Source organism: Coenobita brevimanus, chromosome 27, assembly GCF_032717465.1.
Source record: "Coenobita brevimanus isolate Jiangsu-jjx chromosome 27, ASM3271746v2, whole genome shotgun sequence".
NCBI lineage: Eukaryota > Metazoa > Arthropoda > Malacostraca > Decapoda > Coenobitidae > Coenobita > Coenobita brevimanus.
This window is the reverse complement of record NC_136980.1, coordinates 17,551,188-17,577,558: the sequence shown is the minus strand read 5'-3', so window position 1 is coordinate 17,577,558 and position 26,371 is coordinate 17,551,188.

Sequence of the window (26,371 nt, the reverse complement as noted above, 5' to 3'; positions counted from 1 at the left end):
GAATTACTTTACAATAAGCTGTTAGAGCTCTATCGCTAGGTTTTTATTTACCTCGGTTCATTAGCAAAGAAAACAGCCATTTATGCGCAGAACAACGTATTATATACCAAAACAATATATGACAAGCAAGGCCATCGTGTATAGAAGGAATAAACGCAGTGACCAAAAAGGGCGAAGAGAATGTTCATCAGGATTATGGTGTCTGGCTATAAGTAGATATATAGATAGATATTTGAAGAATGTCTTCCCTCCTCTTTTCCTTCTTCCTCTTCCCTCTCTTTTCCACCTTTTCATTCCTCATCCTTTCTTCTTTCCTTCCCCAGCTCCTTTCATTTTTCTTTGCCCCCTCACCCCTTTTAACGCCTTACCTTTACCCTTTGCCCATCTGTTCCTCGTTTCGTCCCCGCACTTTCCCTTTTTCCTCCTTACCTTATAATTTTTCCTTACATCTGCAACTTTTAGAATCCCCTTCAATATTTTCCTTTTTTTTTCCTTCTCTCCCTCTTCCTACTTTCACTTTCCCTTCCCCATCTCCTCCATTCCTCATACTCATTGTCTCGTCTGTTATTCTTTCCCTTGAATTTCCCCCTCATTTTCTCCTCTTATTCTCCTGCTCTCGTTTACTCCTTTCTATTTTCTTCCTTCTTTTTCCCACCTCTCTATCCCATGTTTCCTTCTCCATTCTGCTTTCTTGCCACATCTCACCTCCACCCCTCCTTTCTCTCCTTTTCTCTCCACTCCATGTCTCTACTTGGTTTTCTTTTGATCCTCATCCAACCCTCCATCCTCCTCCTTGTCACCCCCTTTCTTTTTCCTCTTTATCTTTTCTTCCTCTCTCCCATCACTTCTTCTTTCCCTTTCCCCTCTTAGTCACCCACAGTTCGCCTCAACACGGGGCGACAAGGCTCACTATGTGGGCCTCACGATTACTAATGTTATAGATGAGGTCCATCACAGGATTACACCGGGATTACGTGGAATTCCAACCAAATTACTATAACCAAATCCAAATTTTGGACATATCAGGTCATTGCCATAGGGTCTGTGCATCTTGGGTACGGTTGTTTGCAGATCGTGATATATATAGTGGTAAAATATAATGCTGCATATAAATGGTTAGGAGCCTCTGTGGTACAGTGGTAAAGTGTGCATCTCGCACGCTGGTGGACGCAGGTTCGCCTCCCGCAAGAGTTGTAAAAACTTTGGGAAGCATTCACCGAGCCACTTACCGCTTTGACGGACATAAGGGGAGCTGTGGTTGAACCAATGCAGCATACTAGTATGCTTGCACCCAATCGGGTTAAGGCGGGTCGGCCCGATTACACTTGATTCACAGACTACACACAGATCCAAAGCCACTCCAACATTACAATTACACTCACAAGCACTACTCACCCTACATACAGTCACTACCAGACACGCTAAGCCACTGGGTAGAGATACATTGGCTGTATCGTCCCTGCTTCGGTAGGGATAGGCCGGCCCTGCAGTGGACCTCAACGGCTGATGATGATGATAAATAGTTAAGGTTCATTAAATTATGATGAGCTTCTTGCCCAAACACCTCTCTCTCTCTCTCTCTCTCTCTCTCTCTCTCTCTCTCTCTCTCTCTCTCTCGATAGCAGCTAGTAAGTGCTCAGGTAAAAAAAAAAAAAAAAAAAAATCTTCGGACCTTATGTAAAGTAAACGTAAGCGTCTTACATAATCCATACAAGACCTGACACTGAAATGTTTGAAACAATTGTTTACTTCGTTGTTTTCTTAATGACATCAGAATGCGACAGCTATCATTTTTTTTTAAATAAGAATGACAGTCATCATCATCATCATCATCCGGACCTCCTTTCTCACCCTAGGGCAGAGCGAGGAGTGGCAATGTCCAGACAGCCCAAATTTGCCCAATCCAATCGGCCACGCTTCCATTCACTCATCATTCAAGCCCCCAGAATCCTGGCTCTGTCGGATACGCCAAAAACATTCATCACGTTCTGTAGCTTCACGTTAACGTACCCGATAGAATGGCAATACTAATGCTTAATATGTGTTAAAATGGACGAGTATAGAGGTGTGTGTACTGTTGATGTCAGCAGCGAGGTAGGCCGCGGACTAACTAGCGCCCACCTCACCTGCTCAGCACATTCTCACGTCAGTCACAGAGGAAGAAACATCTATCTACGAAGGCTGCTGGAGAAGGGTTAAGGGACCCGAAATCGCGATCTCGCAAGAAATGAAATGGACAGAACAAACTACGACGAAATCCTACACAACCCACCAGACACGGCTAAGTCACTCCTGAGGTGTAAAGAAAATATACTGAAGAAAATATACAATGCTGAAATTGTAATCACTTGCAACGATGTATGTACCGGTATTAAAGAAAATCTCCAGCCTATATATACTCTTAATACGTCGAGTGATGGGGCAGTCAGCCATAACAGATGACGCAGGAGACACAAGGAGGAGAAAAAGGAGGAAATACATAAAGAAGGCGATAAAAGAACTCAAACACAAAATCAATGGCAGAGCCAAGGCACAGCAAACCCGTCTCGGCAGTCATTTTAGTGCTGACGTATAAACACAACTGGATATCTAGTTAAAGATGTCACATATAAAATTTGGAGTAAAGCGGGTTAAAAATCGCAATTTTATACTCATTTCAAATTTTAGGTCCGACCCACCTGACATTGACCCCCTCCACTAAATGGGGTGTGAACCCACTGATGGTATGAGCATTGTTATAGGATGTAGATTTGAATTATGCACCTTTAGGTTTTGGTTTCATGTCGATATGACCAATTTGAAACGCGTTATGGCGAAAAAAAAAAAAATGAACATATTTTTGGGCCTACATCCTGGGCCTTGGACCAATTTGGCCCAAAATTTAATTAGATGATCAGAAGGTCATAGCCCATCATCTCTGTAATTTTGGTCAAATTCTCACCAATTGTTTTAGCATAAAGTTGTTAACGGGCATGTTCTGCTGTCAACATCTTTTTCCGTATGAAGTTGTAGTATCACACATTGTACATAATAATTTTTAAAGCTGTTTAGTCATAATTAACAGTGTGTAATGAAGTGTGAATGATGAACAACCAAATATCATTTCGCTGTTAGCTGTGGTATAGAAGAAGGTGGATGGCAGACCATAAGTGCCACCCTGTTTCAATTATAAAATGAAGGTTAGGAGAAGTGAAAAGATATCTGAATAGTGCGTAAGTGTAAAGTCCTGGGGAACCATTTATTATGTTGGTATATGTGAATATACTTAATACCATTTAACAGAGGTGTATAATGTGCTAGTAGAGTTGTCATTTATCTCTACTTTTTGCATAAGCCCAGAGTATATGTAAATGCTCGGCACCTCACTTTTTAGCTGACCTCAGCACCGCGCCCTAGTCGGCTCGGTAAGCGTACAGCGTCAGAAGCCGTTTTATAGTTACAAAGGGAGGTGGTATCGCTCTTACATATCTCTCGGGTCGCAGTTATATTATTCTGTACCCAATAAAGAGAGATTTAATCTGCTCATTTCTGTCACCTTACGCTACCACTTAATAACAGACCAGCTTCCACCTTCTCGTGGCAGAGAACCTTTGGTGGGAAGTGTCGGGCAGTGACGGCGAGTAGCTGACGTGTACTACAGACAGTGTCGTCGATCGAACACGGTGGTCTAGTTATACTAAACAGCAGAGCACTTAATATGTAGTCAACTGCTACTCCATAACGGCTACATTAAATTGGTGGCCAGCAGTGCGACGATACATTTTATTGGTGCTAGCGGTGGCACGATATTTAGTGCTAGCCGTGTACCGATACATGAAATTGGTGCTCAGTGGTGGGATACGATACGTGCCAAAGGGATTTGTGCTGTGAACCAGTAACCCTTGCAATCGCTCGTTCCTGAAGGTGAAACAGAAAATCTTACTCTACTGTTGTAAGGGGACTAATTACCAGTGAGTAAAGTGGAGCAGATAAACTGGAGTGGTGCATATTAATTCCTCCCATTATTCTGCCAGTGCGAGATTCCTATCTTAAGCACAAACTGGCAGTTATCTCGCCCTGTGGTGTGCGAGATATCTCCATCTTCAAACGCAAACTGGCAAGAATCTCGCTCTCGTGTGCAAGAGGCGAGATAAGGAGAGTTCAAGCCAGTGCGGTGAGGAGTGGGTCAAATAGCGACTTCTAGCAACTCCAGAGGCGCGGACGGCCGAAGCGAGCCGAGGGGGAGCCGAGAGCGGCCGAGAGGTGCCACGATTGTGTGTGGTGCGTCTGTGGCATCTGCCTGGCGTGGTGCAGGGCGAACCAGTCGCTTGCTAACTCCCACAGCGAGCGGGCTGCTGCGTATGGTTGGAGGAGTCTGGTGGAGTGTGGAACGTGGAATGTGGAACATCATCCTGGACTTTCATATCTAGGTAGTGTCCATGCATTAGTAATCCACACACACACACACACACACTTGAATCAACACACGTTAGTTAGTTAATGTGTGGAAATAAAGGTTTCTCAGAATTCCCTTGAAATAAATATACTTTCTGCGTATTTTATGTGTCCCATTCCCTGTCACTTACCGTAACTATCCTTTTTATGTCAGTTTATCTTCCTGTAACTGGGAGGGGAATATTACTGACAAGGTTAGATGGATACAGTGAAGTGGGGACGTAGAATTAGGGAAATAGAGATAAGCCAACCCCACTAGACTCAGCATTTTATGAGTGGGTTGATACATCAAATAAAAGTGCTCAGACATATTAAATGAGTGAAGGACATATTGAGGATCAAGGTGATGAGGATATTTCTGAAGGACAGGATGAGGATTTGAACGTTTTGCATTTGCGTTCTGGTCATACTTATTCAACAGTCCCAGAGCAATCAGTTAGATCCAAAATGGCCACTAGTCTTGCTAATGAGGGTAATCCTAGTGAGGAGACTGTGGAAGTTGAGACTACAACAGTACCTTTGGTCACTCAGGATATGCAAAATCCAGTCATTAGTGATAGTACTACAACCACTCACATACCTGTGTATACTTCAGATGTTTTCAGTACACCACAAGGTTTTGGACAGAATTTATTTTCTGTTCCTTCTTCAAATAAATGGGGCATGAATACTAATATTGGCATGCAAACCCAGAATCCTAATCAATGGGGCATGAATACTAATATTGGCATGCAAACCCAGAATCCTAATCAATGGGGCATGAATACCAATATTGACATGCAAACCCAGAATCCTAATCAATGGGGCATGAATACTAATATTGGCATGCAAACCCAGGGCCCTTATCCAAATACCTGGGGCATGACTAACAATATGGGCGTGCAAAGTCAGACTAACCCTCCTCCTTTGTGGCAGATACCTGTACCTAATCTGGCTACTGATATAGTACAGCAGCATCCTAACTGTACTGAAAGTCAGGCTTTGGCGAAGGCAGGCATATGCTATGCAGAAGCTAGCAAAGCCTTGCAAACTTCGGGCTGGAGAGATACAGCTACTAGATCTCCACAGCAAAGGACCAAGGCTGTTAAGCCAAAGGTGAAAAGATAGTGTGTCATACATGGGCATTGTCCTCATGAAACGGACTGTTGCCCCTTTGTCATTGAAAAGAGGAAGAAACTAGGGAACCCAGCTAGTTCGGGGGAAGCTCAGGGCCGCGCGCAAAAGTAATTAAAATAGTACAATCCACCGATGCGTGTGTGGCAGCTATTACTAAGGTGGACGCATTATCTACGCCTTGGATCATAGGGAAAGGCCAGCTGTCCCTGATCGTAGATACAGGGGCATGTACAAACATTATTTCTAGTAAAGCGTTGGAAAGACTTAAAAGTGAAATGCCTCTAACAAACTGGACATTATCACCACCTGATTTAATGTTGACAGGTGTGACAGGGAGTAGAATGAAGATTGTAAGCCAGGTGCCGTTGACATTGAGGGCAGATAAACGATCTCCTGTGTTACGTGCTACGTTTTATGTGGTTGAGGATTTTCCTCTGCCAGCTGATGGGCTGTTAGGCTTTGAAACCATGGAGTAGTATGATATAGTAATACACCCTCAAAGACATTCCATTTCCTTTAATAGGAAAGAGTTTGTAGGCCTTAATCCCTCAGCAACACGAACTGGAACTGGCATCCAATCAGGAGCCGTCCAACCAGTTGTGACCCCGACAAGTGAAGCGTCAAGGGAGTCCCCGGATGCACACGAAGCGGAGGGTATGGACTGGAAGAAAGTCAGGGCTATAGTGAGTGGTAATCACCACTTACCCAGTCAAACTGTCTGTAAAATTCTTGTCCGAGTACCTGACGTGTCGGTGGGAACTGATGTAGCATGCTTAACTGAGACTGTAAAACATAAGGCATTGTCGCTGGAATCGACTCTGACTAGCGTTGGCCAAGACCAGAAGACACCCTCTTCATCGCAAATATGAGTGGTGGCGCAGTTAAGCTCAGAGATGGTTGTTATATAGGCGACTTGAGTGCTATGGTGCCCCCATAAAGGAAGTTGACGACGTGCCGGTGATCTCTCCTGTAGTTACATCTCAAGCAACGACTCAGGCGGAACCCGTACGTCTGGCTAAGGAAAAACAGCTGGAGCAATACGTGAAGGTCACGGATAATGTAGACCATAAAACACGACTCCTAGCCCTCCTTAGAGAATTTTCTGACGTAGTAGCACTTCCAGGAGAAGCGCTGGGTAGGACGGATAGGGTGAAGCATCATATTGGTTTGTGCCCTGGTACAAATCCAGTTTATGTGCTGCATACCGTCTACCGCACAGCCAAAGGGAAGCAGTGGATGAGGAAGTTGAAAGGATGCTTCGTGATGACGTTATCCAGCCTTCCTCCTCGCCTTGGAATGCACCACTCTTTCTTGTGCCTAAGAAGGATGGTGGTGTGAGACCTGTTGTGGATTTTCGGCAAGTGAACAAGGTAACAGTACCAGATCGTTACCCGATTCCGCATCTGCGAGACTTACTTCAATCATTAGGTAAGGGAAATACTGTGTTTACTTGTCTGGATCTAGCGTCAGGGTATTGGCAGGTGGACCTGACCGAAGAGTCGCGTCCCATTACTGCTTTTAGCACTCACCGTGGGCACTTTGAATTTCTCCGGATGCCTTTTGGACTGAGTAATGCTCCTTTAACATTTCAGCGGATGATAAACCAATTGTTTGGCGAGATGTTAGGGCAAGACGTCTTAGCGTATCTAGATGACCTAATCATCGTGAGTAACAATGTTAACAGTCATTTTAACAAGTTAAAACAAGTGATGGAAACCTTGAGATCCGCAGGTCTGAAAATTAAGCTGTCTAAGTGTGAATTTCTGAAATCCAGTATTAGATTTTTAGGACACCTAGTTGATGGTAATGGCATCAAGACTGTGCCGGACAAGGTAAGGCCAATGTTAAATTTTCCTACACCACAGAACAAGGATCAGATAAGATCGTTCCTAGGCCTCACTGGCTTTTATAGGAGTTTCGTCCACAGGTATGCCATCATAGCATCACCTTTAACAACGCTACTTAAGAAGGACGCTGCATGGAAATGGGGACCCTCGGGAGAGAAAAGCTTCAACGAGCTCAAACAAGCCATGTCAGAAACACCCGTATTAGCGTTTCCTGATTATACTCAACCTTTCTATCTGTGCACGGACGCCTCAGGTCTGGGTCTGGGAGCGGTGTTACAGCAGAAGGATGAGCAAGGAAAGACACATACCATAGCGTATGCTAGTAGGGCACTAAGACCCCCAGAGAAGAACTATTCGACGACACATTTGGAGACATTAGCAGTCGTGTGGGCGTTAGGACATTTCCGGGATATTATCTTTGGCTACCGGATAATTGTTTTAACTGACCATGCACCCATACGCGACTTGTTTAAAGGAAAAAACTTGCACGGTAAGGTTGCGCGTTGGTTTGGCAAGGTAATGGAGTTTGATCCAGAGGTCAGATATTTACCAGGCCGTCAAAATGTTGTAGCCGACGCATTGAGTAGAAACATTGCTGCTACCATAGCCGAGGATGTTGCTCTTGCTGAGTATTCCTCAGACACGGTAAAAGCGGAACAACGTAATGATGCGATGTGGTCTCAAGTCATCTATGCCTTGGAGTCTGGCGACGAGACTTGTCTACCTGAACTCCCAGTACCAATGACTCACTTCCATCTTCAACAGGGTCTTTTGTATAAGCAACCCCCAGGGAAGGACACTGCATATCAGTTGGTTGTTCCTGCTACCTTACAGCAAGCCGTGCTACAGTTAGTTCATGACGTACCTCAAGCGGGTCATCCCGGTCGCGATAGATGCATACGTGAGGCGAGAAAGAAATACTATTGGCCGACCATGAGGAAGGACATAGAAGCCCACGTCAGTCAATGTGTCAAATGCGCGGAAATACGAGGAACGACGGGACTTCCGACTCCCATCTTAGAGTATCCTCTACCGGAAAAACCCTGGGATACAGTCTCCATTGATCTCTTAGCGTTGCCGACAAGTCGTCAAGGTTCAAGTTATGTACTGGTGGCAGTGGACCATTTCTCACGATTCACTGTTTTAGCACCTTTACAGACGAAAACTTCAGAGGAGGTGGCGCACGCTTTTGTGACTTCAGTGATTTGTCCATACTCTACACCTAAGGTATCGCTCAGCGATAATGGCAGTGAATTTCGTAACCAGGTGTTACAAGAAATCTGTCGTATGTATGGAGTAAAGCAAGTTTTTGTAACGCCTTACAGTCCTAAGAGCAATGACCAGGTGGAGAGAACAAACAGGAAGATACTGGAAGTCTTGAGACCAGTAATAACCTCAAATCAAGAGGATAACTGGGAAGACTGGTTACCACATGTAGCGGCGACCATCAACTCCTCAGAAAATTCAACTGGAAAGTCTCCTCATTACATCCTTTATGGAGAAGAGAAAGTGTTACCCTACGATTTGTTGGCTGGACCTCCTACTCCAGTATACAATGAAGAAGACTACGCAAAGGTACAGTTGTTGAAATTCCAACGTATACACAGTGAAGTACGGAAAAGATTAAAAGCCTCAAGAGCGGAGATGATGGCGAAGCAACACAAAGGTAGTCAAGAAAAGACGTTACAGGCAGGCCAGAAGGTCATGATCCACAACCCTGAGAGAATTTCCAAGCTCAGACCTAAGTTCCGCGGACCATATACCGTTGTGGAACGAGTACGTGGAAATACTTATAGAATAAAGGATGAAGCTAATGGAACTCAGGAGGTATTACATGCTGATAGGATCAAACTAGTAAGTCAAGAGCTAGGCCTATCGTCTGAGGTGTTGTCCCCTCTGTCTTCGTCGCAGTCTATGTTGTCGTCCGTACCTGTCCCTAACCAAGAGTATCGCAGCAAGCTACGATCCCACAACAAGAGTGATTAAGGGAGTATCTTCTCTTGCAGAAAAAAAATGTGGCTGTGGCTCATACTCCTCGAGCGTTGCTTGGGGTGGACCAATGGAAAGACGTCGGACACGGACACGACTGCGTTAATGCCAGGAGCACTGAAGAGCCCACTTGGAGAAGTCGTAGTAGTGGAAGATGCAGTATGCATCTACTATCCAATGGAAGGCTATCTCCAAACGCCAGATATTGTCAAGGAGGTCTCCAAGGGCTTGTCGAATCTCAGACAGCAACTGTTGGAAGTGGGAAAGATGTTTAATCGAAACCCACGATTGACGAACTGACACCGAAGCTTTGGAACGAACCTTGCATGGAATTGTTGAGCTTCAGACTAGGCATATAGACAGGCTCACCGACAGGCTCACTAACTTGCATGTAGCTTTACCTAACGTACACTCTGATCTTTCCAAGCATGTCCATGCACGTACTAAGAGAGGACTTGTGGATTTTCTAGGAATCCTGTCTCAACAACTCTTTGGTACGGCATTAGATAAGGATGTAGTGCAATTGGGTAGACAGATGCATGACTTGACACTGGCCGCTAAAGCCAATAATAGATTAATCATGCATGTGTATAAACAGTTAGATGAGTTCACTAACAAAGCTAACGAGATAATTAGGACTACCAACCATCTAGTAGAGCTTGTGAACAACATCCAAATTAACCTACCAACCCTAGCTAACTTGGTGTTATTCGCTGAGTACTTACATGCTCTCGACGAGTCAACCACTGCTTTGGAGAAGCATGCAGCCAATATGGTGGACGGCTTAATCGATGCAAGTTTGAACAGGGTTAATGCTTTATTGCTGCCTACTAATATACTAACAAATGCACTTGATGTACTTGATATACTATGTGGAAGCATGGACTTATGCCACTTTTTGATCTGAGTCAACTGGAATATTATTACCCATTGTTAGAGGCCCAGTTGACCCATGAAGGCATCCTGATATTGGTACCTATGAGGAATGCTGTAACATACCAGGCATGGTGGTTCATTTCCTTCCCTTTTGCTACTGCTAATAATACACTTGTTGTTATTGAAGAGGGTCCAGAGGTGCTAGTTGTCTCAGATGACAAGAAATATGTAGCAGAAATGACTGTGGATGAATTTGAGAAGTGTAAGGCCTCATTTCTTGATCTCCATGTATGTCCTGCTTTCCATTTTGTCTTCGTACCATTAAAGGTAGAGGAGTGTAAGAGGGCCTTGTTGGACACAAATACTTCCTCTGCTCTGCAACGTTGCACCTTCCAACCCATTCAGTTGAAGTCAGTGTCCATGCTCATATTCATGCGAAACAGTACTTTTACTTTCCTGAGACAGAGGATGTAACTGTGATTTGTGCCTCACAGAATCAATTCCTTACAGTAAAGGGGTACTATGTAGCACCTGATTTTTGTGAGTTACACAGTAAAGAGATAGCAGTTCTGCCTAGCAAGCATCATCTAGCTTTGACAGTGAACTTCTCATCCCAGTTACGACCCTTTTTACCTTCATTCAGTGATACTTCCTTGAATGTGAACAGGCTGTCTCATGTATTAAAGGAGCTTACCTTCCTCTCCTACCTGAACAGGACTGATTTAGAGCCTTATGTACTGTCCTATCTTCCTTCATACCTTTCTCGTTCCTATTTTGGTCCTGGCGTTGGTCTTCTACTTATTGTGGTCTTGTCCTGTGTTTGTGGTTTAGGCTACTATTTAAGGCGCCAATTAAGGAACTCACTGATACCACGTGTCCGTACTCGAGGATTGCAAGTGGATGTTCCTGAATAGTTAGCTACCCTACACTCTGGTTAGGCTACACGGTAGTTAGGACAACAATGTCGACGAGGATGTCAATGGTGTGGCCGAGCGATGTTCTGGTGTCAACATCTTTTTCCATATGAAGTTGTAGTATCACACATTGTACATAATAATTTTTAAAGCTGTTTAGTCATAATTAACAGTGTGTAATGAAGTGTGAATGATGAACAACCAAATATCATTTCGCTGTTAGCTGTGGTATAGAAGAAGGTGGATGGCAGACCATAAGTGCCACCCTGTTTCAATTATAAAATGAAGGTTAGGAGAAGTGAAAAGATATCTGAATAGTGCGTAAGTGTAAAGTCCTGGGGAACCATTTATTATGTTGGTATATGTGAATGTACTTAATGCCATTTAATAGAGGTGTATAATGTGCTAGTAGAGTTGTCATTTATCTCTACTTTTTGCATAAGCCCAGAGTATATGTAAATGCTCGGCACCTCACTTTTTAGCTGACCTCAGCACCGCGCCCTAGTCGGCTCGGTAAGCGTACAGCGTCAGAAGCCGTTTTATAGTTACAAAGGGAGGTGGTATCGCTCTTACATATCTCTCGGGTCGCAGTTATATTATTCTGTACCCAATAAAGAGAGATTTAATCTGCTCATTTCTGTCACCTTACGCTACCACTTAATAACAGACCAGCTTCCACCTTCTCGTGGCAGAGAACCTTTGGTGGGAAGTGTCGGGCAGTGATGGCGAGTAGCTGACGTGTACTACAGACAGTGTCGTCGATCGAACACGGTGGTCTAGTTATACTAAACAGCAGAGCACTTAATATGTAGTCAACTGCTACTCCATAACGGCTACATTAAATTGGTGGCCAGCAGTGCGACGATACATTTTATTGGTGCTAGCGGTGGCACGATATTTAGTGCTAGCCGTGTACCGATACATGAAATTGGTGCTCAGTGGTGGGATACGATACGCGCTAAAGGGATTTGTGCTGTGAACCAGTAACCCTTGCAATCGCTCGTTCCTGAAGGTGAACAGAAAATCTTACTCTACTGTTGTAAGGGGACTAATTACCAGTGAGTTAAGTGGAGCAGATAAACTGGAGTGGTGCATATTAATTCCTCCCATTATTCTGCCAGTGCGAGATTCCTATCTTAAGCACAAACTGGCAGTTATCTCGCCCTGTGGTGTGCGAGATATCTCCATCTTCAAACGCAAACTGGCAAGAATCTCGCTCTCGTGTGCGAGAGGCGAGATAAGGAGAGTTCAAGCCAGTGCGGTGAGGAGTGGGTCAAATAGCGACTTCTAGCAACTCCAGAGGCGCGGACGGCCGAAGCGAGCCGAGGGGGAGCCGAGAGCGGCCGAGAGGTGCCACGATTGTGTGTGGTGCGTCTGTGGCATCTGCCTGGCGTGGTGCAGGGCGAACCAGTCGCTTGCTAACTCCCACAGCGAGCGGGCTGCTGCGTATGGTTGGAGGAGTCTGGTGGAGTGTGGAACGTGGAATGTGGAACATCATCCTGGACTTTCATATCTAGGTAGTGTCCATGCATTAGTAATCAACACACACACACACACACACACACACACACACTTGAATCAACACACGTTAGTTAGTTAATGTGTGGAAATAAAGGTTTCTCAGAATTCCCATGAAATAAATATACTTTCTGCGTATTTTATGTGTCCCATTCCCTGTCACTTACCGTAACTATCCTTTTTATGTCAGTTTATCTTCCTGTAACTGGGAGGGGAATATTACTGACAAGGTTAGATGGATACAGTGAAGTGGGGACGAAGAATTAGGGAAATAGAGATAAGCCAACCCCACTAGACTCAGCATTTTATGAGTGGGTTGATACATCAAATAAAAGTGCTCAGACATATTAAATGAGTGAAGGACATATTGAGGATCAAGGTGATGAGGATATTTCTGAAGGACAGGATGAGGATTTGAACGTTTTGCATTTGCGTTCTGGTCATACTTATTCAACAGTCCCAGAGCAATCAGTTAGATCCAAAATGGCCACTAGTCTTGCTAATAAGGGTAATCCTAGTGAGGAGACTGTGGAAGTTGAGACTACAATAGTACCTTTGGTCACTCAGGATATGCAAAATCCAGTCATTAGTGATAGTACTACAACCACTCACATACCTGTGTATACTTCAGATGTTTTCAGTACACCACAAGGTTTTGGACAGAATTTATTTTCTGTTCCTTCTTCAAATAAATGGGGCATGAATACTAATATTGGCATGCAAACCCAGAATCCTAATCAATGGGGCATGAATACTAATATTGGCATGCAAACCCAGAATCCTAATCAATGGGGCATGAATACCAATATTGACATGCAAACCCAGAATCCTAATCAATGGGGCATGAATACTAATATTGGCATGCAAACCCAGGGCCCTTATCCAAATACCTGGGGCATGACTAACAATATGGGCGTGCAAAGTCAGACTAACCCTCCTCCTTTGTGGCAGATACCTGTACCTAATCTGGCTACTGATATAGTACAGCAGCATCCTAACTGTACTGAAAGTCAGGCTTTGGCGAAGGCAGGCATATGCTATGCAGAAGCTAGCAAAGCCTTGCAAACTTCGGGCTGGAGAGATACAGCTACTAGATCTCCACAGCAAAGGACCAAGGCTGTTAAGCCAAAGGTGAAAAGATAGTGTGTCATACATGGGCATTGTCCTCATGAAACGGACTGTTGCCCCTTTGTCATTGAAAAGAGGAAGAAACTAGGGAACCCAGCTAGTTCGGGGAAGCTCAGGGCCGCGCGCAAAAGTAATTAAAATAGTACAATCCACCGATGCGTGTGTGGCAGCTATTACTAAGGTGGACGCATTATCTACGCCTTGGATCATAGGGAAAGGCCAGCTGTCCCTGATCGTAGATACAGGGGCATGTACAAACATTATTTCTAGTAAAGCGTTGGAAAGACTTAAAAGTGAAATGCCTCTAACAAACTGGACATTATCACCACCTGATTTAATGTTGACAGGTGTGACAGGGAGTAGAATGATGATTGTAAGCCAGGTGCCATTGACATTGAGGGCAGATAAACGATCTCCTGTGTTACGTGCTACGTTTTATGTGGTTGAGGATTTTCCTCTGCCAGCTGATGGGCTGTTAGGCTTTGAAACCATGGAGTAGTATGATATAGTAATACACCCTCAAAGACATTCCATTTCCTTTAATAGGAAAGAGTTTGTAGGCCTTAATCCCTCAGCAACACGAACTGGAACTGGCATCCAATCAGGAGCCGTCCAACCAGTTGTGACCCCGACAAGTGAAGCGTCAAGGGAGTCCCCGGATGCACACGAAGCGGAGGGTATGGACTGGAAGAAAGTCAGGGCTATAGTGAGTGGTAATCACCACTTACCCAGTCAAACTGTCTGTAAAATTCTTGTCCGAGTACCTGACGTGTCGGTGGGAACTGATGTAGCATGCTTAACTGAGACTGTAAAACATAAGGCATTGTCGCTGGAATCGACTCTGACTAGCGTTGGCCAAGACCAGAAGACACCCCTCTTCATCGCAAATATGAGTGGTGGCGCAGTTAAGCTCAGAGATGGTTGTTATATAGGCGACTTGAGTGCTATGGTGCCCCCATAAAGGAAGTTGACGACGTGCCGGTGATCTCTCCTGTAGTTACATCTCAAGCAATTACTCAGGCGGAACCCGTACGTCTGGCTAAGGAAAAACAGCTGGAGCAATACGTGAAGGTCACGGATAATGTAGACCATTAAACACGACTCCTAGCCCTCCTTAGAGAATTTTCCGACGTAGTAGCACTTCCAGGAGAAGCGCTGAGTAGGACGGATAGGGTGAAGCATCATATTGGTTTGTGCCCTGGTACAAATCCAGTTTATGTGCCGCATACCGTCTACCGCACAGCCAAAGGGAAGCAGTGGATGAGGAAGTTGAAAGGATGCTTCGTGATGACGTTATCCAGCCTTCCTGCTCGCCTTGGAATGCACCACTCTTTCTAGTGCCTAAGAAGGATGGTGGTGTGAGACCTGTTGTGGATTTTCGGCAAGTGAACAAGGTAACAGTACCGGATCGTTACCCGATTCTGCATCTGCGAGACTTATTTCAATCATTAGGTAAGGGAAATACTGTGTTTACTTGTCTGGATCTAGCGTCAGGGTATTGGCAGGTGGACCTGACCGAAGTCGCGTCCCATTACTGCTTTTAGCACTCACCGTGGGCACTTTGAATTTCTCCGGATGCCTTTTGGACTGAGTAATGCTCCTTTAACATTTCAGCGGATGATAAACCAATTGTTTGGCGAGATGTTAGGGCAAGACGTCTTAGCGTATCTAGATGACCTAATCATCGTGAGTAACAATGTTAACAGTCATTTTAACAAGTTAAAACAAGTGATGGAAACCTTGAGATCCGCAGGTCTGAAAATTAAGCTGTCTAAGTGTGAATTTCTGAAATCCAGTATTAGATTTTTAGGACACCTAGTTGATGGTAATGGCATCAAGACTGTGCCGGACAAGGTAAGGCCAATGTTAAATTTTCCTACACCACAGAACAAGGATCAGATAAGATCGTTCCTAGGCCTCACTGGCTTTTATAGGAGTTTCGTCCACAGGTATGCCATCATAGCATCACCTTTAACAACGCTACTTAAGAAGGACGCTGCATGGAAATGGGGACCCTCGGGAGAGAAAAGCTTCAACGAGCTCAAACAAGCCATGTCAGAAACACCCGTATTAGCGTTTCCTGATTATACTCAACCTTTCTATCTGTGCACGGACGCCTCAGGTCTGGGTCTGGGAGCGGTGTTACAGCAGAAGGATGAGCAAGGAAAGACACATACCATAGCGTATGCTAGTAGGGCACTAAGACCCCCAGAGAAGAACTATTCGACGACACATTTGGAGACATTAGCAGTCGTGTGGGCGTTAGGACATTTCCGGGATATTATCTTTGGCTACCGGATAATTGTTTTAACTGACCATGCACCCATACGCGACTTGTTTAAAGGAAAAACTTGCACGGTAAGGTTGCGCGTTGGTTTGGCAAGGTAATGGAGTTTGATCCAGAGGTCAGATATTTACCAGGCCGTCAAAATGTTGTAGCCGACGCATTGAGTAGAAACATTGCTGCTACCATAGCCGAGGATGTTGCTCTTGCTGAGTATTCCTCAGACACGGTAAAAGCGGAACAACGTAATGATGCGATGTGGTCTCAAGTCATCTATGCCTTGGAGTCTGGCGACGAGACTTGTCTACCTGAACTCCCAGTACCAATGACTCACTTCCATCTTCAACAGGGTCTTTTGTATAAGCAACCCCCAGGGAAGGACACTGCATATCACTTGGTTGTTCCTGCTACCTTACAGCAAGCCGTGCTACAGTTAGTTCATGACGTACCTCAAGCGGGTCATCCCGGTCGCGATAGATGCATACGTGAGGCGAGAAAGAAATACTATTGGCCGACCATGAGGAAGGACATAGAAGCCCACGTCAGTCAATGTGTCAAATGCGCGGAAATACGAGGAACGACGGGACTTCCGACTCCCATCTTAGAGTATCCTCTACCGGAAAAACCCTGGGATACAGTCTCCATTGATCTCTTAGCGTTGCCGACAAGTCGTCAAGGTTCAAGTTATGTACTGGTGGCAGTGGACCATTTCTCACGATTCACTGTTTTAGCACCTTTACAGACGAAAACTTCAGAGGAGGTGGCGCACGCTTTTGTGACTTCAGTGATTTGTCCATACTCTACACCTAAGGTATCGCTCAGCGATAATGGCAGTGAATTTCGTAACCAGGTGTTACAAGAAATCTGTCGTATGTATGGAGTAAAGCAAGTTTTTGTAACGCCTTACAGTCCTAAGAGCAATGACCAGGTGGAGAGAACAAACAGGAAGATACTGGAAGTATTGAGACCAGTAATAACCTCAAATCAAGAGGATAACTGGGAAGACTGGTTACCACATGTAGCGGCGACCATCAACTCCTCAGAAAATTCATCAACTGGGAAGTCTCCTCATTACATCCTTTATGGAGAAGAGAAAGTGTTACCCTACGATTTGTTGGCTGGACCTCCTACTCCAGTATACAATGAAGAAGACTACGCAAAGGTACAGTTGTTGAAATTCCAACGTATACACAGTGAAGTACGGAAAAGATTAAAAGCCTCAAGAGCGGAGATGATGGCGAAGCAACACAAAGGTAGTCAAGAAAAGACGTTACAGGCAGGCCAGAAGGTCATGATCCACAACCCTGAGAGAATTTCCAAGCTCAGACCTAAGTTCCGCGGACCATATACCATTGTGGAACGAGTACGTGGAAATACTTATAGAATAAAGGATGAAGCTAATGGAACTCAGGAGGTATTACATGCTGATAGGATCAAACTAGTAAGTCAAGAGCTAGGCCTATCGTCTGATGTGTTGTCCCCTCTGTCTTCGTCGCAGTCTATGTCGTCGTCCATACCTGTCCCTAACCAAGAGTATCGCAGCAAGCTACGATCCCACAACAAGAGTGATTAAGGGAGTATCTTCTCTTGCAGAAAAAAAATGTGGCTGTGGCTCATACTCCTTGTGCGTTGCTTGGGGTGGACCTATGGAAAGACGTCGGACACGGACACGACTGCGTTAATGCCAGGAGCACTGAAGAGCCCACTTGGAGAAGTCGTAGTAGTGGAAGATGCAGTATGCGTCTACTATCCAATGGAAGGCTATCTCCAAACGCCAGATATTGTCAAGGAGGTCTCCAAGGGCTTGTCGAATCTCAGACAGCAACTGTTGGAAGTGGGAAAGATGTTTAATCGAAACCCACGATTGACGAACTGACACTGAAGCTTTGGAACGAACCTTGCATGGAATTGTTGAGCTTCAGACTAGGCATATAGACAGGCTCACCGACAGGCTCACTAACTTGCATGTAGCTTTACCTAACGTACACTCTGATCTTTCCAAGCATGTCCATGCACGTACTAAGAGAGGACTTGTGGATTTTCTAGGAATCCTGTCTCAACAACTCTTTGGTACGGCATTAGATAAGGATGTAGTGCAATTGGGTAGACAGATGCATGACTTGACACTGGCCGCTAAAGCCAATAATAGATTAATCATGCATGTGTATAAACAGTTAGATGAGTTCACTAACAAAGCTAACGAGATAATTAGGACTACCAACCATCTAGTAGAGCTTGTGAACAACATCCAAATTAACCTACCAACCCTAGCTAACTTGGTGTTATTCGCTGAGTACTTACATGCTCTCGACGAGTCAACCACTGCTTTGGAGAAGCATGCAGCCAATATGGTGGACGGCTTAATCGATGCAAGTTTGAACAGGGTTAATGCTTTATTGCTGCCTACTAATATACTAACAAATGCACTTGATATAGCTATGTGGAAGCATGGACTTATGCCACTTTTTGATCTGAGTCAACTGGAATATTATTACCCATTGTTAGAGGCCCAGTTGACCCATGAAGGCATCCTGATATTGGTACCTATGAGGAATGCTGTAACATACCAGGCATGGTGGTTCATTTCCTTCCCTTTTGCTACTGCTAATAATACACTTGTTGTTATTGAAGAGGGTCCAGAGGTGCTAGTTGTCTCAGATGACAAGAAATATGTAGCAGAAATGACTGTGGATGAATTTGAGAAGTGTAAGGCCTCATTTCTTGATCTCCATGTATGTCCTGCTTTCCATTTTGTCTTCGTACCATTAAAGGTAGAGGAGTGTAAGAGGGCCTTGTTGGACACAAATACTTCCTCTGCTCTGCAACGTTGCACCTTCCAACCCATTCAGTTGAAGTCAGTGTCCATGCTCATATTCATGCGAAACAGTACTTTTACTTTCCTGAGACAGAGGATGTAACTGTGATTTGTGCCTCACAGAATCAATTCCTTACAGTAAAGGGGTACTATGTAGCACCTGATTTTTGTGAGTTACACAGTAAAGAGATAGCAGTTCTGCCTAGCAAGCATCATCTAGCTTTGACAGTGAACTTCTCATCCCAGTTACGACCCTTTTTACCTTCATTCAGTGATACTTCCTTGAATGTGAACAGGCTGTCTCATGTATTAAAGGAGCTTACCTTCCTCTCCTACCTGAACAGGACTGATTTAGAGCCTTATGTACTGTCCTATCTTCCTTCATACCTTTCTCGTTCCTATTTTGGTCCTGGCGTTGGTCTTCTACTTATTGTGGTCTTGTCCTGTGTTTGTGGTTTAGGCTACTATTTAAGGCGCCAATTAAGGAACCCACTGATACCACGTGTCCGTACTCGAGGATTGCAAGTGGATGTTCCTGAATAGTTAGCTACCCTACACTCTGGTTAGGCTACACGGTAGTTAGGACAACAATGTCGACGAGGATGTCAATGGTGTGGCCGAGCGATGTTCTGGTGTCAACATCTTTTTCCATATGAAGTTGTAGTATCACACATTGTACATAATAATTTTTAAAGCTGTTTAGTCATAATTAACAGTGTGTAATGAAGTGTGAATGATGAACAACCAAATATCATTTCGCTGTTAGCTGTGGGTATAGAAGAAGGTGGATGGCAGACCATAAGTGCCACCCTGTTTCAATTATAAAATGAAGGTTAGGAGAAGTGAAAAGATATCTGAATAGTGCGTAAGTGTAAAGTCCTGGGGAACCATTTATTATGTTGGTATATGTGAATGTACTTAATGCCATTTAATAGAGGTGTATAATGTGCTAGTAGAGTTGTCATTTATCTCTACTTTTTGCATAAGCCCAGAGTATATGTAAATGCTCGGCACCTCACTTTTTAGCTGACCTCAGCACCGCGCCCTAGTCGGCTCGGTAAGCGTACAGCGTCAGAAGCCGTTTTATAGTTACAAAGGGAGGTGGTATCGCTCTTACATATCTCTCGGGTCGCAGTTATATTATTCTGTACCCAATAAAGAGAGATTTAATCTGCTCATTTCTGTCACCTTACGCTACCACTTAATAACAGACCAGCTTCCACCTTCTCGTGGCAGAGAACCTTTGGTGGGAAGTGTCGGGCAGTGATGGCGAGTAGCTGACGTGTACTACAGACAGTGTCGTCGATCGAACACGGTGGTCTAGTTATACTAAACAGCAGAGCACTTAATATGTAGTCAACTGCTACTCCATAACGGCTACATTAAATTGGTGGCCAGCAGTGCGACGATACATTTTATTGGTGCTAGCGGTGGCACGATATTTAGTGCTAGCCGTGTACCGATACATGAAATTGGTGCTCAGTGGTGGGATACGATACGCGCTAAAGGGATTTGTGCTGTGAACCAGTAACCCTTGCAATCGCTCGTTCCTGAAGGTGAACAGAAAATCTTACTCTACTGTTGTAAGGGGACTAATTACCAGTGAGTTAAGTGGAGCAGATAAACTGGAGTGGTGCATATTAATTCCTCCCATTATTCTGCCAGTGCGAGATTCCTATCTTAAGCACAAACTGGCAGTTATCTCGCCCTGTGGTGTGCGAGATATCTCCATCTTCAAACGCAAACTGGCAAGAATCTCGCTCTCGTGTGCGAGAGGCGAGATAAGGAGAGTTCAAGCCAGTGCGGTGAGGAGTGGGTCAAATAGCGACTTCTAGCAACTCCAGAGGCGCGGACGGCCGAAGCGAGCCGAGGGGGAGCCGAGAGCGGCCGAGAGGTGCCACGATTGTGTGTGGTGCGTCTGTGGCATCTGCCTGGCGTGGTGCAGGGCGAACCAGTCGCTTGCTAACTCCCACAGCGAGCGGGCTGCTGCGTATGGTTGGAGGAGTCTGGTGGAGTGTGGAACGTGGAATGTGGAACATCATCCTGGACTTTCATATCTAGGTAGTGTCCATGCATTAGTAATCGACACACACACACACACACACACACACTTGAATCAACACACGTTAGTTAGTTAATGTGTGGAAATAAAGGTTTCTCAGAATTCCCTTGAAATAAATATACTTTCTGCGTATTTTATGTGTCCCATTCCCTGTCACTTACCGTAACTATCCTTTTTATGTCAGTTTATCTTCCTGTAACTGGGAGGGGAATATTACTGACAAGGTTAGATGGATACAGTGAAGTGGGGACGAAGAATTAGGGAAATAGAGATAAGCCAACCCCACTAGACTCAGCATTTTATGAGTGGGTTGATACATCAAATAAAAGTGCTCAGACATATTAAATGAGTGAAGGACATATTGAGGATCAAGGTGATGAGGATATTTCTGAAGGACAGGATGAGGATTTGAACGTTTTGCATTTGCGTTCTGGTCATACTTATTCAACAGTCCCAGAGCAATCAGTTAGATCCAAAATGGCCACTAGTCTTGCTAATGAGGGTAATCCTAGTGAGGAGACTGTGGAAGTTGAGACTACAATAGTACCTTTGGTCACTCAGGATATGCAAAATCCAGTCATTAGTGATAGTACTACAACCACTCACATACCTGTGTATACTTCAGATGTTTTCAGTACACCACAAGGTTTTGGACAGAATTTATTTTCTGTTCCTTCTTCAAATAAATGGGGCATGAATACTAATATTGGCATGCAAACCCAGAATCCTAATCAATGGGGCATGAATACTAATATTGGCATGCAAACCCAGAATCCTAATCAATGGGGCATGAATACCAATATTGACATGCAAACCCAGAATCCTAATCAATGGGGCATGAATACTAATATTGGCATGCAAACCCAGGGCCCTTATCCAAATACCTGGGGCATGACTAACAATATGGGCGTGCAAAGTCAGACTAACCCTCCTCCTTTGTGGCAGATACCTGTACCTAATCTGGCTACTGATATAGTACAGCAGCATCCTAACTGTACTGAAAGTCAGGCTTTGGCGAAGGCAGGCATATGCTATGCAGAAGCTAGCAAAGCCTTGCAAACTTCGGGCTGGAGAGATACAGCTACTAGATCTCCACAGCAAAGGACCAAGGCTGTTAAGCCAAAGGTGAAAAGATAGTGTGTCATACATGGGCATTGTCCTCATGAAACGGACTGTTGCCCCTTTGTCATTGAAAAGAGGAAGAAACTAGGGAACCCAGCTAGTTCGGGGGAAGCTCAGGGCCGCGCGCAAAAGTAATTAAAATAGTACAATCCACCGATGCGTGTGTGGCAGCTATTACTAAGGTGGACGCATTATCTACGCCTTGGATCATAGGGAAAGGCCAGCTGTCCCTGATCGTAGATACAGGGGCATGTACAAACATTATTTCTAGTAAAGCGTTGGAAAGACTTAAAAGTGAAATGCCTCTAACAAACTGGACATTATCACCACCTGATTTAATGTTGACAGGTGTGACAGGGAGTAGAATGATGATTGTAAGCCAGGTGCCGTTGACATTGAGGGCAGATAAACGATCTCCTGTGTTACGTGCTACGTTTTATGTGGTTGAGGATTTTCCTCTGCCAGCTGATGGGCTGTTAGGCTTTGAAACCATGGAGTAGTATGATATAGTAATACACCCTCAAAGACATTCCATTTCCTTTAATAGGAAAGAGTTTGTAGGCCTTAATCCCTCAGCAACACGAACTGGAACTGGCATCCAATCAGGAGCCGTCCAACCAGTTGTGACCCCGACAAGTGAAGCGTCAAGGGAGTCCCCGGATGCACACGAAGCGGAGGGTATGGACTGGAAGAAAGTCAGGGCTATAGTGAGTGGTAATCACCACTTACCCAGTCAAACTGTCTGTAAAATTCTTGTCCGAGTACCTGACGTGTCGGTGGGAACTGATGTAGCATGCTTAACTGAGACTGTAAAACATAAGGCATTGTCGCTGGAATCGACTCTGACTAGCGTTGGCCAAGACCAGAAGACACCCCTCTTCATCGCAAATATGAGTGGTGGCGCAGTTAAGCTCAGAGATGGTTGTTATATAGGCGACTTGAGTGCTATGGTGCCCCCATAAAGGAAGTTGACGACGTGCCGGTGATCTCTCCTGTAGTTACATCTCAAGCAACGACTCAGGCGGAACCCGTACGTCTGGCTAAGGAAAAACAGCTGGAGCAATACGTGAAGGTCACGGATAATGTAGACCATAAAACACGACTCCTAGCCCTCCTTAGAGAATTTTCTGACGTAGTAGCACTTCCAGGAGAAGCGCTGGGTAGGACGGATAGGGTGAAGCATCATATTGGTTTGTGCCCTGGTACAAATCCAGTTTATGTGCTGCATACCGTCTACCGCACAGCCAAAGGGAAGCAGTGGATGAGGAAGTTGAAAGGATGCTTCGTGATGACGTTATCCAGCCTTCCTCCTCGCCTTGGAATGCACCACTCTTTCTTGTGCCTAAGAAGGATGGTGGTGTGAGACCTGTTGTGGATTTTCGGCAAGTGAACAAGGTAACAGTACCAGATCGTTACCCGATTCCGCATCTGCGAGACTTACTTCAATCATTAGGTAAGGGAAATACTGTGTTTACTTGTCTGGATCTAGCGTCAGGGTATTGGCAGGTGGACCTGACCGAAGAGTCGCGTCCCATTACTGCTTTTAGCACTCACCGTGGGCACTTTGAATTTCTCCGGATGCCTTTTGGACTGAGTAATGCTCCTTTAACATTTCAGCGGATGATAAACCAATTGTTTGGCGAGATGTTAGGGCAAGACGTCTTAGCGTATCTAGATGACCTAATCATCGTGAGTAACAATGTTAACAGTCATTTTAACAAGTTAAAACAAGTGATGGAAACCTTGAGATCCGCAGGTCTGAAAATTAAGCTGTCTAAGTGTGAATTTCTGAAATCCAGTATTAGATTTTTAGGACACCTAGTTGATGGTAATGGCATCAAGACTGTGCCGGACAAGGTAAGGCCAATGTTAAATTTTCCTACACCACAGAACAAGGATCAGATAAGATCGTTCCTAGGCCTCACTGGCTTTTATAGGAGTTTCGTCCACAGGTATGCCATCATAGCATCACCTTTAACAACGCTACTTAAGAAGGACGCTGCATGGAAATGGGGACCCTCGGGAGAGAAAAGCTTCAACGAGCTCAAACAAGCCATGTCAGAAACACCCGTATTAGCGTTTCCTGATTATACTCAACCTTTCTATCTGTGCACGGACGCCTCAGGTCTGGGTCTGGGAGCGGTGTTACAGCAGAAGGATGAGCAAGGAAAGACACATACCATAGCGTATGCTAGTAGGGCACTAAGACCCCCAGAGAAGAACTATTCGACGACACATTTGGAGACATTAGCAGTCGTGTGGGCGTTAGGACATTTCCGGGATATTATCTTTGGCTACCGGATAATTGTTTTAACTGACCATGCACCCATACGCGACTTGTTTAAAGGAAAAAACTTGCACGGTAAGGTTGCGCGTTGGTTTGGCAAGGTAATGGAGTTTGATCCAGAGGTCAGATATTTACCAGGCCGTCAAAATGTTGTAGCCGACGCATTGAGTAGAAACATTGCTGCTACCATAGCCGAGGATGTTGCTCTTGCTGAGTATTCCTCAGACACGGTAAAAGCGGAACAACGTAATGATGCGATGTGGTCTCAAGTCATCTATGCCTTGGAGTCTGGCGACGAGACTTGTCTACCTGAACTCCCAGTACCAATGACTCACTTCCATCTTCAACAGGGTCTTTTGTATAAGCAACCCCCAGGGAAGGACACTGCATATCACTTGGTTGTTCCTGCTACCTTACAGCAAGCCGTGCTACAGTTAGTTCATGACGTACCTCAAGCGGGTCATCCCGGTCGCGATAGATGCATACGTGAGGCGAGAAAGAAATACTATTGGCCGACCATGAGGAAGGACATAGAAGCCCACGTCAGTCAATGTGTCAAATGCGCGGAAATACGAGGAACGACGGGACTTCCGACTCCCATCTTAGAGTATCCTCTACCGGAAAAACCCTGGGATACAGTCTCCATTGATCTCTTAGCGTTGCCGACAAGTCGTCAAGGTTCAAGTTATGTACTGGTGGCAGTGGACCATTTCTCACGATTCACTGTTTTAGCACCTTTACAGACGAAAACTTCAGAGGAGGTGGCGCACGCTTTTGTGACTTCAGTGATTTGTCCATACTCTACACCTAAGGTATCGCTCAGCGATAATGGCAGTGAATTTCGTAACCAGGTGTTACAAGAAATCTGTCGTATGTATGGAGTAAAGCAAGTTTTTGTAACGCCTTACAGTCCTAAGAGCAATGACCAGGTGGAGAGAACAAACAGGAAGATACTGGAAGTATTGAGACCAGTAATAACCTCAAATCAAGAGGATAACTGGGAAGACTGGTTACCACATGTAGCGGCGACCATCAACTCCTCAGAAAATTCATCAACTGGGAAGTCTCCTCATTACATCCTTTATGGAGAAGAGAAAGTGTTACCCTACGATTTGTTGGCTGGACCTCCTACTCCAGTATACAATGAAGAAGACTACGCAAAGGTACAGTTGTTGAAATTCCAACGTATACACAGTGAAGTACGGAAAAGATTAAAAGCCTCAAGAGCGGAGATGATGGCGAAGCAACACAAAGGTAGTCAAGAAAAGACGTTACAGGCAGGCCAGAAGGTCATGATCCACAACCCTGAGAGAATTTCCAAGCTCAGACCTAAGTTCCGCGGACCATATACCGTTGTGGAACGAGTACGTGGAAATACTTATAGAATAAAGGATGAAGCTAATGGAACTCAGGAGGTATTACATGCTGATAGGATCAAACTAGTAAGTCAAGAGCTAGGCCTATCGTCTGAGGTGTTGTCCCCTCTGTCTTCGTCGCAGTCTATGTTGTCGTCCGTACCTGTCCCTAACCAAGAGTATCGCAGCAAGCTACGATCCCACAACAAGAGTGATTAAGGGAGTATCTTCTCTTGCAGAAAAAAAATGTGGCTGTGGCTCATACTCCTCGAGCGTTGCTTGGGGTGGACCAATGGAAAGACGTCGGACACGGACACGACTGCGTTAATGCCAGGAGCACTGAAGAGCCCACTTGGAGAAGTCGTAGTAGTGGAAGATGCAGTATGCATCTACTATCCAATGGAAGGCTATCTCCAAACGCCAGATATTGTCAAGGAGGTCTCCAAGGGCTTGTCGAATCTCAGACAGCAACTGTTGGAAGTGGGAAAGATGTTTAATCGAAACCCACGATTGACGAACTGACACCGAAGCTTTGGAACGAACCTTGCATGGAATTGTTGAGCTTCAGACTAGGCATATAGACAGGCTCACCGACAGGCTCACTAACTTGCATGTAGCTTTACC